Source organism: Rhinopithecus roxellana, chromosome 9, assembly GCF_007565055.1.
Source record: "Rhinopithecus roxellana isolate Shanxi Qingling chromosome 9, ASM756505v1, whole genome shotgun sequence".
NCBI classification, from domain to species: domain Eukaryota; kingdom Metazoa; phylum Chordata; class Mammalia; order Primates; family Cercopithecidae; genus Rhinopithecus; species Rhinopithecus roxellana.
Genome location: NC_044557.1, coordinates 136,264,550 through 136,280,012, shown reverse-complemented (window position 1 = coordinate 136,280,012; position 15,463 = coordinate 136,264,550). Strand labels below are relative to the sequence as shown.

General features: G+C 39.8%; 1 protein-coding gene across 1 annotated transcript in view; it reads left to right on the top strand.

Annotated features, from left to right (window-relative positions):
- The window catches only part of ELP3 (elongator acetyltransferase complex subunit 3), a 110,438-nt gene that overhangs the window by 59,589 nt on the left and 35,386 nt on the right, over positions 1-15,463 (top strand). The window lies entirely within an intron of this gene.

Sequence of the window (15,463 nt, the reverse complement as noted above, 5' to 3'; positions counted from 1 at the left end):
AGAAAAACTATTTATACTTTTTAGTTTTATGACAGTTGAGTCAGTAACATCTTCCAGGGGGTTTTTATGAAGCAGCATCCTAATAGAAGATTCTGTTCTAGCCCTGAAGGGTGCAGTCAATGATTAAATGTAAAATTCTGTCCAGACACATGATGAAGCCACATTAAACTGTTGCTGCCCTCAGGCTATTTGACAGCTGTCTGCTGATGTGATATGTAAATCATGATGAAACAGTAGAATAGGAATACCAATTCACAAGCCAAACATGTTTCTGAAATATGAACAACTGCAGACAAAAAAAAAAGGCCTAGATATCACTTGAAAGGTTTTTGATGAGCAAATTGCAAATATCAGCACCTCTAATCTTGAAATCTTACCTGTTGAAATAGAACAGTGAATATTTTTGTATGTAATCAGTCTTCAGGCCAAGAAAGTGGAACTCGATTGAATCAAATCGGAGAAACCTAAAAATAATTTTAACTCCTACCTAGATGAATGTAGCAAGCTCAGATGGTCAGTAATCTCATCTAGGTTTTCAACTCCTAGAAGACTGTAACAATGCCTGCTTATATAGTCCAGATTGCTCACTGCAGAGTACCATTGAACATGCTCAGCATACATAGAATTATCTCTTTTCATTTTCAGTGAAAAAGACTTTGTCACTGAAACTGGCAATTACCACATTTCTGTTCCTTAATGAGGAAAAACTTCCATCTGGTATACTCCCGGCACGATACTACCAAAGACCATTGAATCCATGTTGCATTCTCGTAGTGGCAGACGTAAATTTAAGGACATTTGTGAATTGTCAGCATCAGCATAAATGCTTGTGTTACCAGGTCCTCACTGACTTGTGCTCTCTGGTAATCAGGGCCAGCTTCAAGGATATGTGACCCATGCAGTCTCATAGGGTCTTGCACTTGGCTTAATGCTCTGCTCTCACCGTCTTGAAATTATTAATAATTTTTTCACAAGTACTCTTGTGCTCTCATTTTGCACCGGGCCCCACAGATTGTGTAGCAGCCTCCTGGGTCTTTTTATCATGCACTTCTGCCTACCAACACTATATGTAAAACCTTCCCTAGATAGTTTACATCTATTGAAATTTTAATGTCTTTTAAAAGTACCAGTTTGTTATTAAAAGTATTTGTAGAGATCATCTCCCCTTGCCTTCCCATCTCCCCTTCCCACTGCCTGTGGAGACAGTGCCCCCGAAGTATGGCCAGAAGCATGTCTGGCACCTGACTGATGCAGAGGTAAGGGGAGGGAGTGCAGAGATGGCAGCTGTAGTTTTTGGGAGATTAGTTACATTGAGCAAAGAAGTTACTTGATTTAGCAAATGGGTAGATATCCTAAAGATAAGGAGAGGCAGTTTTTTCGCTCCCTGAAGGGATTTACAAACATTTAAAAGGTGAAAACTGAAAAGAACACCAAGGTACCATGTTAGTATTGGAATTATCAGTATGAACTTATGGGTTTAAAAATGTATTATATATACATATATATATATATAGTTATAGCATGTATGTCTATGTATATAAATATCTGTGTGTGTGTGTGTATGTGTGTATGCATGCATATATTTCTTAGTAGTGTATACTGAGAGGTTCTAGAGGCAATGACACCCCAGCAGTAATGAACACAGTGAGTTGCAAGATCATAGTTTCTTTTTTTTTTTTTTAATTATACTTTAAGTTCTAGGGTACATGTGCACAACGTGCAGGTTTGTTACATATGTATACTTGTGCCATGTTGGTGTGCTGCACCCATCAACTCGTCAGCACCCATCAACTCGTCATTTACATCAGGTATAACTCCCAATCCCATACCTTCCCCCTTCCCTCTCCCCATAATAGGCCCTGGTGTGTGATGTTCCCCTTCCAGAGTCCAGGTGATCTCATTGTTCAATTCCCACCTATGATTGAGAACATGCGGTATTTGGTTTTCTGTTCTTGCGATAGTTTGCTGAGAATGATGGTTTCCAGCTGCATCCATGTCCCTACAAAGGACACGAACTCATCCTTTTTTATGGCTGCATAGTATTCCATGGTGTATATGTACCACATTTTCTTCATCCAGTCTGTCACTGATGGACATTTGGGTTGATTTCAAGTCTTTGCTATTGTGAATAGTGCCGTAATAAACATACGTGTGCATGTGTCTTTATAGCAGCATGATTTATAATCCTTTGGGTATATACCCAGTAATGGGATGGCTGGGTCATATGGTATTTCTAGTTCTAGATCCTTGAGGAATTGCCATATTGTTTTCCACAATGGTTGAACCAGTTTACAATCCCACCAACAGTGTAAAAGTGTTCCTATTTCTCCACATCCTCTCCAGCACCTGTTGTTTCCTGACTTTTTAATGATTACCATTCTAACTGGTGTGAGATGGTATCTCATTGTGGTTTTGATTTGCATCTCTCTGATGGCCAGTGATGATGAGCATTTCTTCATGTGTCTGTTGGCTGTATGAATGTCTTCTTTTGAGAAATGTCTGTTCATATCCTTTGCCCACTTTTTGATGGGGTTGTTTGTTTTTTTCTTGTAAATGTGTTTGAGTTCTTTGTAGGTTCTGGATATTAGCCCTTTGTCAGATGAGTAGATTGCAAAAATTTTCTCCCATTCTGTAGGTTGCCTGTTCACTCTGATGGTAGTTTCTTTTGCTGTGCAGAAACTCTTTATTTAATTAGATCCCATTTGTCAATTTTGGCTTTTGTTGCCGATGCTTTTGGTGTTTTAGACATGAAGTCCTTGCCCATGCCTGTGTCCTGAATGGTATTACCTAGATTTTCTTCTAGGGTTTTTATGGTTTTAGGTCTAACATTTAAGTCTCTAATCCATCTTGAATTAATTTTCATATAAGGAGTAAGGAAAGGATCCAGTTTCAGCTTTCTACTTAATGGCTAACCAATTTTCCCAGCACCATTTATTAAATAGGGAATCCTTTCCCCATTTCTTGTTTCTCTCAGGTTTGTCAAAGATCAGATGGCTGTAGATGTGTGGCTATTATTTCTGAGGACTCTGTTCTGTTCCATTGGTCTATATCTCTGTTTTGGTACCAGTACCATGCTGTTTTGGTTACTGTAGCCTTGTAGTACAGTTTGAAGTCAGGTAGCGTGATGCCTCCAGCTTTGTTCTTTTGACTTAGGATTGTCTTGGCAATGCGGGCTCTTTTTTGGTTCCATGTGAACTTTAAAGCAGTTTTTTCCAATTCTGTGAAGAAAGTCATTGGTAGCTTGATGGGGATGGCATTGAATCTATAAATAACCTTGGGCAGTATGGCCATTTTCATGATATTGATTCTTCCTATCCATGAGCATAGTATGTTCTTCCATTTGTTTGTGTCCTCTTTGATTTCACTGAGCAGTGGTTTGTAGTTCTCCTTGAAGAGGTCCTTTGCATCCCTTGTAAGTTGGATTCCTAGGTATTTTATTCTCTTTGAAGCAATTGTGAATGGAAGTTCATTCATGATTTGGCTCTCTGTTTGTCTGTTACTGGTATATATAAGAATGCTTGTGATTTTTGCACATTAATTTTGTATCCTGAGACTTTGCTGAAGTTGCTTATCAGCTTAAAGAGATTTTGGGCTGAGATGATGGGGTTTTCTAAATATACAATCATGTCATCTGCAAACAGGGACAATTTGACTTCTTCTTTTCCTAACTGAATACCCTTTCTTTCTTTCTCTTGCCTGATTGCCCTAGCCAGAACTTCCAACACTATGTTGTATAGGAGTGGTGAGAGAGGGCATCCCTGTCTTGTGCCAGTTTTCAAAGGGAATGCTTCCAGTTTTTGCCCATTCAGTATGATATTGGCTGTGGGTTTGTCATAAATAGCTCTTATTAATAATGAGATATGTTCCATCAATACCGAATTTATTGAGCATTTTTAGCATGAAGGGCTGCTGAATTTTGTCAAAGGCCTTTTCTGCATCTATTGAGATAATCATGTGGTTTTTGTCTTTGGTTCTGTTTATCTGCTGGATTACGTTTATTGATTTGCATATGTTGAACCAGCCTTGCATCCCAGGGATGAAGCCCACTTGATCATGATGGATAAGCTTTTTGATGTGCTGCTGGATTCAGTTTGCCAGTATTTTATTGGCATCGATGTTCATCAGGGATATTGGTCTAAAATTCTCTTTTTTTGTTGTGTCTCTGCCAGGCTTTGGTATCAGGATGATGTTGGCCTCATAAAATGAGTTAGGGAGGATTCCCTCTTTTTCTATTGCTTGGAATAGTTTCAGAAGGAATGGTACCAGCTCCTCCTTGTACCTCCGGTAGAATTCGACTGTGAATCCATCTGGTCCTGGACTTTTTTTGGTTGGTAGGCTATTAATTATTGCCTCAATTTCAGAGCCTGCTATTGGTCCATTCAGGGATTCAACTTCTTCCTGGTTTAATCTTGGGAGAGTGTAAGTGTCCAGGAAATTATCTATTTCTTCTAGGTTTTCTAGTTTATTTGAGTAGAGGTGTTTATAGTATTCTCTGATGGTAGTTTGTATTTCTGTGGGGTCGGTGATGATATCCCCTTTATCATTTTTTATTGCATCTGTTTGATTTGTCTCTCTTTTCTTCTTTATTAGTCTTGCTAACCGTCTATCAATTGTGTTGATCTTTTCAAAAAACCAGCTCCTGGATTCACTGATATTTTGAAGGGTTTTTTGTGTCTTTTTGTGTCTCTATCTCCTTCAGTTCTGCTCTGATCTTAGTTATTTCTTGCCTTCTGCTAGCTTTTGAATGTGTTTGCTCTTGCTTCTCTAGTTCTTTTAATTGTGATGTTCGGGTGTCAATTTTAGATCTTTCTTGCTTTCTCTTGTGGGCATTTAGTGCCATAAATTTCCCTCTGCACACTGCTTTAAATGTGTCCCAGAGATTCTGGTATGTTGTATCTTTGTTCTCATTGGTTTCAAAGAACATCTTTATTTCTGCCTTCATTTCGTTGTGTACCCAGTAGACATTCAGGAGCAGGTTGTTTAGTTTCCATGTAGTTGAGCAGTTTTGATTGATTTTCTTAGTACTGAGTTCTAGTTTGATTGCACTGTGGTCTGAGAGACAGTTTGTTATAATTTCTGTTCTTTTACATTTGTTGAGGAGTGCTTTACTTCCAACTATGTGGTCAATTTTGGAATAAGTGCGATGTGGTGCTGAGAAGAATGTATATTCTGTTGATTTGGGGTGGAGAGTTCTGTAGATGTCTATTAGGTCCACTTGGTGCAGAGTTGAGTTCAATTCCTAGATATCCTTGTTAACTTTCTGTCTCATTGATCTGTCTAATGTTGACAGTGGGGTGTTGAAGTCTCCCATTATTATTGTATGGGAGTCTAAGTCTCTTTCTAAGTCTCTAAGGACTTGCTTTATGAATCTGGGTGCTCCTGTATTGGGCGCATATATTTAGTTAGCTCTTCCTGTTGAATTGATCCCTTTACCATTATGTAATGGCCTTCTTTGTCTCTTTTGATCTTTGATGGTTTAAAGTCTGTTTTATCAGAGACTAGGATTGCAACCCCAACTTTTTTTTGTTTTCCATTTGCTTAGTAGATCTTCCTCCATCCCTTTATTTTGAGCCTATGTGTGTCTCTGCATGTGAGATGGGTTTCCTGAATACAGCAGACTGATGGGTCTTGACTCTTAATCCAATTTGCCAGTCTGTGTCTTTTAATTGGACCATTTAGTCCATTTACATTTAAGGTTAATATCGTTATGTGTGAACTTGATCCTGTCATTGTGATATTAGCTGGTTATTTTGCTCGTCAGTTGATGCAGTTTCTTCTTAGCCTCGATGGTCTTTACATTTTGGCATGTTTTTGCAATGGCTGGTACCAGTTGTTCCTTTCCATGTTTAGGGCTTCCTTCAGGATCTCTTGTAGGGCAGGCCTGGTGGTGACAAAATCTCTAAGCATTTGCTTGTCTGTAAAGGATTTTATTTCTCCTTCACTTATGAAACTTAGTTTGGCTGGATATGAAATTCTGGGTTTAAAATTCTTTTCTTTAAGAATGTTGAATATTGGCCCCCACTCTCTTCTGGCTTGTAGAGTTTCTGCCAAGAGATCTGCTGTTAGTCTGGTGGGCTTCCCTTTGTGGGTAACCCGACCTTTCTCTCTGGCTGCCCTTAAGACTTTTTCCTTCATTTCAACTTTGGTGAATCTGACAATTATGTGTCTTGGAGTTGCTCTTCTCGAGGAGTATCTTTGTGGTGTTCTCTATTTCCTGAATTTGAATGTTGGCCTGCTTTAATAGGTTGGGGAAGTTCTCCTGGATGATATCCTGCAGAGTGTTTTCCAACTTGGTTCCATTTTCCCCCTCACTTTCAGGCACACCAATGAGACGCAGATTTGGTCTTTTCACATAATCCCATACTTCTTGGAGGCTTTGTTCATTTCTTTTTCCTTTTTTTCTCTAGACTTCTCTTCTCGCTTCATTTCATTCATTTGATCTTCAGTCATTGATACTCTTTCTTCCAGTTGATCGAGTCGGTTCCTGAAGCTTGTGCATTTGTCACGTATTTCTCGTGTCATAGTTTTTATCTGTCAGTTCATTTATGGCCTTCTCTGCATTGATTATTCTAGTTATCCTGTCTTCCATTCTTTTTTCAAGATTTTTAGTTTCTTTGTGCTGGGTACATAGTTCCTCCATTAGCTCTGAGAAGTTTGATCAACTGAAGCCTTCTTCTCTCAACTCGTCAAAGTAATTCTCTGTCCAGCTTTGATCCGTTGCTGGCGATAAGCTGCGTTCCTTTGGAGGGGGCGATGCGCTCTGATTTTTTGAATTTCCATCTTTTCTGCCCTGCTTTTTCCCCATCTTTGTGGTTTTATCTGCCTTTGGTCTTTGATGCTGGTGACATACTGATGGGGTTTTGGTGTGGGTGTCCTTTCTGTTTGTTAGTTTTCCTTCTTACAGTCAGGACCCTCAGCTGTAGGTCTGTTGGAGATCGCTTGAGGTCCACTCCAGACCCTGTTTGCTTGGGTATCAGCAGCGGAGGCTGCAGAAGATAGAATGTTGCTGAACAGTGAGTGCTGCTGTCTGATTCTTGCTCTGGAAGCTTCGTCTCAGTGGTGTACCCTGCCGTGTGAGGTGTGAGGTGTCAGACTGCCCCTAGTGGGGGATGTCTCGCAGTTAGGCTACTCAGGGGTCAGGGACCCACTTGAGCAGGCAGTCTGTCCGTTCTCAGATCTCAACCTCCGTGTGGGGAGATCCACTGCTCTCTTCAAAGCTGTCAGACAGCGTCGTTTGCATCTGCAGAGGTTTCTGCTGCTTTTTTGTTGTTGTTGTTTAGCTGTGCCCTGTCCCCAGAGGTGGAGTCTACAGAGACAGGCAGGTTTCCTTGAGCTGCTGTGAGCTCCACCCAGTTCGAGCTTCCCAGTGGCTTTGTTTACCTACTTAGGCCTCAGCAATGGTGGGCGCCCCTCCCCCAGCCTCGCTGCTGCCTTGCAGTTAGATCTCAGACTGCAGTGCTAGCAATGAGGGAGGCTCCGTGGGCGTGGGACCCTCCCGGCCAGTGTGGTATATCATCTCCTGGTGTGCCGTTTGCTAAGACCTTTGCTGAAGCGCAGTATTAGGGCGGGAGTTACCTAATTTTCCAGGTGTTGTGTGTCTCAGTTTCTAAAGGGATTCCCTTCCCCCTTGCCCTTCCCAGGTGAGGCAACGCCTTGCCCTGCCTCAGCTGTCACTGGTCGGGCTGCACCAACTGACCAGCACCGATTGTCCAGCACTCCCCAGTGAGATGAACCCGGTACCTCAGTTGAAAATGCAGAAATCACCCATCTTCTGTGTCACTCGCACTGGGAGCTAGATACTGGAGCTGTTCCTATTCGGCCATCTTGCTCCAGATCCGATCATAGTTTCTAAATACCACTCTCCACTAAAAGAAATCGGGGCTTGGAAAAATGACCATTTCCAGGGCTGGGGCAGCAAACATACAGGATGAACATAGAACATCTTGTTGTTCCAGAGAGTAAGTAAATAACCAAAGAATGACGGGGTCATTCAGAAGGACCCAGAAACCAGCCTGAATAGGTACCCACTGGCAAAATCTAATGTCAGCAACAAAATAAATAATGTTATTATTAGTTAAAAACTTGTATAAAATAGGAATCTATAAGTTTATACTAATATACATAAATGAATAGTTAAATAGGAAAGAAGGGAAAAGTCTTTCTTACATACAAGGTCAACTAGTAAATGTAGGAGGGATGGTAGAAATAGTCACTATTTGGCAACCATTATAGGAAAGGTGATAGAAACAGGAGTCATCAGTCGATGTGAGACTAGTAGTTGTAGGTTTAATGAGGAACAGGGTGTTGTCATGACATTGACATTTCTCCGCATGAAATATTACTCAGATGTAAAGGGGGAAATGGTGACCATGGTGGAGATAACCAGCAGACACAGTTTTGATCAGGGCATCCTGTGATGAAACAGGTCAATATAGCATGCCTATGTGATTCACTGAGACGGGGCATCATTTCTGTGGTATTCCTGCCAAGAATTCATGGACTGTGGTCATGAGGAAACACTGGACACTTCCAGTGAGAATAAAGACTTTCTCACTGGATACCATTAAGTATGGTGTTAGTGATAGGCATTTTTAGATACTGTTTATCAAGTTGTGGAAGTTCCCCTTTATTCCTAGTTTACTGAGAGCTTTTATCATGAATGGGTGTTGGATTTTGTCAAATGCACTTTCTGCATTGACTAATATCGTGAGATTTTCTGCTTTAGCTCATTGTTGTGATGAATTACGATAAATTGCACTCGGTTTCAACATATTCTTTTTATGCATTTGATACATTGGATTTAATTTGCTAATATTTTGTTGAGGATTTTTCCGTCTATGTTCATGACAGATGTTGGTCTGTAGTTGCTGTGATCTGAGTGTTCCTCCTGCACGAAAAAATAAAAAATTCATGTGTTGAAATCCTTACCATCAGGAGGTGGGACCTTCTGGGATGTGATTAGGTTAATAAGGCAGAGCCCTCATGAATGGGATTAGTTACTCAAGAAAAGAGGCCCCAGAGAACTGCCTCATTCCTTCCATCATATGAAACACAGCAAGAAGGCACCATCTGTGAGAAAGTGGGCCCTCACCAGACACTGAATATGCCAGTACCTTGATCTTGGCCACCAGAACTGGAAGAAATAAATTTCTGTTGTTCATAAGCTAAACAGTTTATGGTATTTTGTTAAAGCAGCTCAAACAGACTCAGACAGTAGTTTTCTTGTAAGTTCTTTGTCTGGTTTTCGTGTTAAGGATGCTGGCCTCATAGAATGAGTTAAGAAGTACTAAGAAGTATTCCCTCTGCTTCTGTCCTCTGAAAGAGATTGTAGAGAATTGGTATAATCTTGCTTAAATGTTTGGTAGAATTCACTAGTGATATAGTCTTATTCAGATTGTGTATTTCTTCTTGTGAGTTTTGGCAGATTGTATCTTTCAAGGACTTTGTCCATTTCATCTAGGTTATCAAATTTGTGGGCATAGAGTTGTTCATAGTCTGCCGTTATTATCCTTTTAATGTTCATGGGCTCTGTAATGATGTCTCCTCTTTCACTTCTGGTACTAGGCATTTCTGTCCTCTCTTTTTTGTTAGCTTGGCTGGAGGCTAATCAACTCTTTATTGGTCTTTTCTTTTTTTTTTTTGAGACGGAGTCTCACTCTATCGCCCAGGCTGGAGTGCAGTGGCTGGATCTCAGCTCACTGCAATCTCTGCCTCCCGGGTTTAGGCCATTCTCCTGCCTCAGCCTCCCAAGTAGCTGGGACTACAGGCACCTGCCACCTCGCTGGGCTAGTTTTTTGTATTTTTTAATAGAGACGGGGTTTCACCATGTTAGCCAGGATGGTCTCGATCTCCTGACCTCGTGATCCGCCCGTCTCGGCCTCCCAAAGTACTGGGATTACAGGTTTGAGCCACCGTGCCCGGCCTATTGGTCTTTTCAAAGAACCAGTTTTTGGTTTCATTGATTTGTTTCTCTGTTGATTTCCTGTTTCAATTTCACTAATTTCCACTCTAATTCTTATTATTTATGTTCTCCTGCTTACTTTGGATTTACTCATTTTATAGTTTCCTAAGATGGAAATTTGGATTTTTTTAGCTTAGATTTTTCTTTTTCTTTTTTTTTTTTTGAGACGGAGTCTCGCTCTGTTGCCCAGGCTGGAGTGCAGTGGCCGGATCTCAGCTCACTGCAAGCTCCGCCTCCCGGGTTTACACCATTCTCCTGCCTCAGCCTCCCGAAGATTTTTCTTCTAATATAGGCATTCAGTGCTATAAATTTTCCTCTAAGCACTGCTTTTGCTGCCCTTGTTCTTTGTTTCTATTTTTGTTTTCCATTCTTTTTCTGCCCTTTGTGGTTTTAATTAAGCAGTATATATTATTCAGTTTTCTCTCCTTAGCATATCAGTTATTCTTCTTTTTTTACTTTTTTTTTTCCAGTGGTTGCCCTAGAATTTGCAATGTGCATTTACTACTAATCTAAATTCACTTTCAGATAACACTGTACCACTTCACAGGTAATGTGATACCTTATAATAACAAAATAATCCTAATTCCTCCTTCCTGTCCCATGTATCATCGCTGTCATTCATTTCACTTAAATACATGCATAAGTAAGCATTTCTATATATGTGTGTATATACACACACATAAGTTATCTATAGCAGCATACATAATTGAATACCTTGCTATTATGTTGAACAAACTCTGTTGGATCATTTTAAAATAAGAAAAATGAAAGGTTTTATTTTGCCTTTATTTTTGTTCAACATTTTTCTTTATGTAGGTCTGAGTTTCTGACCTATATCATTTTCCTTCTCTCTAAAGAATTTCCTTTAACGTTTCTTGCAAGGCAGATCTATTAGCAACAAATAACCTCCATTTTTGTCTGAGAAAGCCTTTTTTCTCCTTTATTATCCTTTGAAAGAATACTTTCATAGGATACAGCATTCTAGGTTGGTGGCGGGTGTTTTTTTTCCTATCAGCAGTTTAAATACTTAACTGTACTCTCTTCTTGCTTGCATGGTTTCTTAGGGGAAGTTGGATATAATTTTTATTTTTCTCTGTACATAAGGTGTTTCCCCCATCCCCAGCTTCTTTCAGGAATGTTCTTTATCTTTTTATATTCTGTAGTTTGAAAATGAAATGCCTACGTGTAGGTTTTAGGGGTGTTCACCCTGTTTGGTGTTCTCTGAGTTTCCTGGATCTGTGGTTTGATGTCTGATATTAATTCTGGGAATTTCTCAGTTACTGTTGTTTCAAATATTTCCGATATTAATTTTGTTTCTTCTCTTTCTGATGTTCTTATACACATATGTTACACCTTTTATTTATTTTAGAGACAGGGTCTCACTCTTGCCCAAGCCATTCTACCACCTCAGCCTCCCATGTAATCGGGACTACAGGCGTGTGCCTCCATTTTTTGAGGGTATGTGGTCTTATTATGTTGCCTAGGCTGTTCACGAACTTCTGGGCCTCAGCCTTCCAGAGTACAGAGGTTATAGGCATGAGCCACCGTACCCGGCCTGTGTGACACATTTTGTAATTGTTCCACAGTTCTTGGAAATTCTGTTCTATTTCTTTCAGTCTTTGTTGTCTGCTTTTCCATTTTCAAAGTTTCTCTTGATAATATCTCAAGCCTAGAGATTCTTTTCTCAGCTATGTCTATCTACTAATAAGTCCATCACAGGCATTCTTTATTTCTGTTTCAGTGATTTTTTGATCTCTAGCATTTCTTTTTAGTTTTTCTTTGGATTTCCATCTTTCTGCTCACATTCCCCTCTGTCCTTAAATGCTAGCTACCTTTCCGTTAGAGCCTTCAGCATGTTAATTATAGTTGTTTTAACTTCCTGGTCTGATCATTCCAACATCCCTGCCATGTCTGTTCCTTATTCTTGCTCTGTCTCTTCAAGTTGTGTCTTTTGCCTTTTGGTATGCCTTCTAATTTTTTCTTCATAGTCAGACATGTAATGTTCTAGGTAAAAGGAATTGCTGTAAATAGGCTTATAGTAACCTGATGGTAAGATGACAGGGGAGGAGAAGTGTTCGCTAGTCCTGTGATTAGGTCTTAGTCTTTCATTGAGCCTATGCCCCTGGACTGTGAACTTCACAAGGGTTTCTCGTTTTTTCCTTCCCCGTTAAATGGGACAGGATGACTAGAGTGGGCAGGAGTTGGATATTTCCTTCCCCCAGGTCAGTTAGGCTCTGGTTAACTAGTTTCTCCTACGGGAAGGCCTTGTTAAGAAAAGTAGTGCTAGGTCATTTTTCAAAATGGTTTCTTTTCCCCTCTGCCAGCCAGAAGCAGAAGGGTTTATTTCTCTGATATTTAATGTGGGGACCTGGCCAAGCTACTGGAGGTAAATCTCACAATATTGTAGGAGTTGGCCTGTGACTGGGTCCATCTGGAGTTTTTAACTCTCAGACTTGTCTGAGCCTCCAGCAGTGCATCAGTTAGAGTTCAGGTTTTCTTACTTTAGAGTTGGTTTCGCACAGCAGCTTCCACTCAGGAGTCTCTGCTCTGTTAAGCCATGCCTTCAAGTAATGAGTCTGTGGTCTCTGCTCTGGGAAGCCACAGCTCCCTCTTTTTTCCTGTCTGTCTCTCCAGCCCTGGGGCAGTAGTTTACCTTGTATCTTCCCCTCTTATAGGTCCAATAAGAGTTGTTGACTTTTCAGACTGTTGACCTTTTACTTGTTTGAGTGGAGTAGCAACTTTCAAGCTCCTTAAAGGCAGAACTAGAAACTGGAAGTTCCTCCTCTGCCTGCTTTTCACTTAGGTTTTTTTGTTGCTGAGTTATAAGAGTTCATTATATATGCTAGATACAAGTCCCTTATCAGATATATGATGTGCATATATTTTCTCTCATTCTGTGAGTTTTTTCGCTTTTTTATTGGTATGATTTGCAGCACAGACATCTTTAATTTTGATGTAGTCTATCTTTTTCCTTTGTCACTTGTGCTTTGGCGTCATGTGTAAGAAGCTCAGCAGTGGCTGGGCACCGTGGCTCATGCCTGTAATCCCAGCACTTTGGGAGGCCAAGGCGGGCAGATCACCTGAGGTCAGGAGTTCAAGACTAGCCTGGCCAACATCGCAAAACTATCTCTCTACTAAAAATACAAAAATTAGCCGGGTGTGGTGGCAGGCACCTGTAATCCCAGCTACTCGGGAGGCTGAGGTAGGAGAATCACTTGAATCTGGGAGGTGGAGGTTGCAGTGAGCCGAGATCATGCCACTGCACTCCAGCCTGGGTGACAGAGCGAGACTCCATCTAAAAAAAAAAAAAAAATGCTCAGCAGCATGAAGTTTACTTCTGTGTTTTATTCTAATAGTTGTGTAGTTTTAGCTCTTACTGCATTTGGGTCTGTGATCCATTTTGAGTAAATTTTGTATATGGTATGAGGTAGGGGTCCAGTTTCATTATTTTGCCTATTTGTTGAAAATACCATTATTTTCTCACAGAATTGTCTTGGCACCATAAATGATTTTTGATGTGTAGGTCTTAGATCCTAGTTTTGAAACCATTACTGAACATCCAGGTAGCTCTGACTATGGTGATTTACCAGATGTCATATCCTAGAAAATCCTTGTGGAGTTCACATGTCATTTACAAACTTTAGTCGTTTCCATAATGAGGCATACTCAGGGTCTGCCTAACCAAATTGTCATTTGCCAGTAGAGAACTTAGTGTACCAAAGAAGGGCCTAATTTTTTCCCCTGATATCAAATTAAAGCTCCAAAGTGCCTCAGCTTTTTATGATTGTAAATTATCAGTCTGTCTAGATGAATTTTAATTAACGTTTTCTACCTTTGCCACTTATCAGATTAATGAATTCTGTGTGTTTAATACCTGTCCACGTTTGTCCCTATCAAGTTTCAAAGTATGCTTTTTAGAAATTAGACCAGTTCTTTGAATTCTGTGTGCTAGTGAAAAGAGCAAGTATAAAGTTGTGCATATGGATTAATAAGCAAATCATTTTCTTTATAGGTAGGGAGGGAAGTTTAATTTGGATGTAGGGAAATGGCAGTCGGATAAGAGCAGAACAACAGCATCATTTATGATTGGGGAGCTAATGGAGGGAAGTTGTCCTGTTGGTTGTGAGATGGGTTCTGCAGCTCCTTCTGTGGGCTGGGTAGGCTCCATGGGCAGGTCTCTTACACATCGCTGTCCTGGATTATCTCCTCTGAGTCCGTTCTACAAAGGAGACTCTTTAAAACCATGTTTTCTACCTATGGTAACAGAGCTGATGAGAGTTTAATCGATGCTTCTTTTAAGGGTTTGAGATTTTTTAATTGGTTTTTGATGCATTGGATAATTAACTTCTCAGTGATCAGTTTTCTGCATACAGTCATCCTTCAACCCACAGAGGCCCTACCTTTAGGCCTCTGCTCTCTTCCCATGTCCAGCCATCCATGGTATCCCACACCTCTTCATTCATTTTCTTCTTAATTAACTAAGGACATAGAGAGGAGCGCTGCCCCAGGTGTAGTCCTGAGATGCTATCTCATGTTCCTAAATGCAAGAAGGCTGTTGTGTGCCTTAGACAAATTGCATATGTTAAGCTGCTTTGAGTTATAGCGCTGTCCATGAGTTATAGTGCTGTGGCCATGAATTCAGTGTTAATGAATCAGCTAGATGTTAAATAAGGTGCCTTTAAACAGAAACGTGCATCAAACAAGGTTATGAATTGATCAGTTGAAGATGTTTTAGGGGCTCACAGGAACCTAACCCTGTATATCCCCTGTGGACAATGCTTTAGTATTCACTAATTCAGTATTCACAACAGCATAACTATCATGGATAACAAGAATTAAATGTATTTGTCATGTAATGGGCACTAACACTGGTTGCCACTGACTTTATCAGATTAATTTTGTGCCATGTATGATAATGTTTTAAATTTTAAGTTTTATGTATTTCTTATATGTGTATATATAATGTATAGCCATATATTTAATAATTTATATATTTGTGAGTTCTTTATAAATTATTTTAGGGTAAAAAAGGGCATTTGGAAGACTTTATGTTTGGCTTGTACAATCTGAAACAGTAAAATTTTTAAAATATACATACGTTCCTTGCCAAAATCAACCATATTTTTTACTTTAATAGCTTTCATTTAGCGTCACCTGATTACTAATTTTAAAATGTATTTGATTTTAAGAAAATTATAGTTTCAAAGATAGAAAATTTATTTTGCCAAAAACTGTAAGTAAGCCATATATGCAAACTCTGGTCACTGTAATATATACATTTTATGTCACTCTCACTTTGAACCCTCCAGTGTGTCTTTGCCTTAAAGAATTTTGACTTATCTTTGATTTATAGAGTATTTATGGCAACTCTCCTGGCTTCCAGAGCCTAACAGACTTATTTGTATAGCTTTTAAAGCTAATTGATTGGCTTTTGATACTTTTGCTGGAGGAATATCTTATTAAAATCAAATGGATGAATTAGCTAATTGCATTTAACATTTG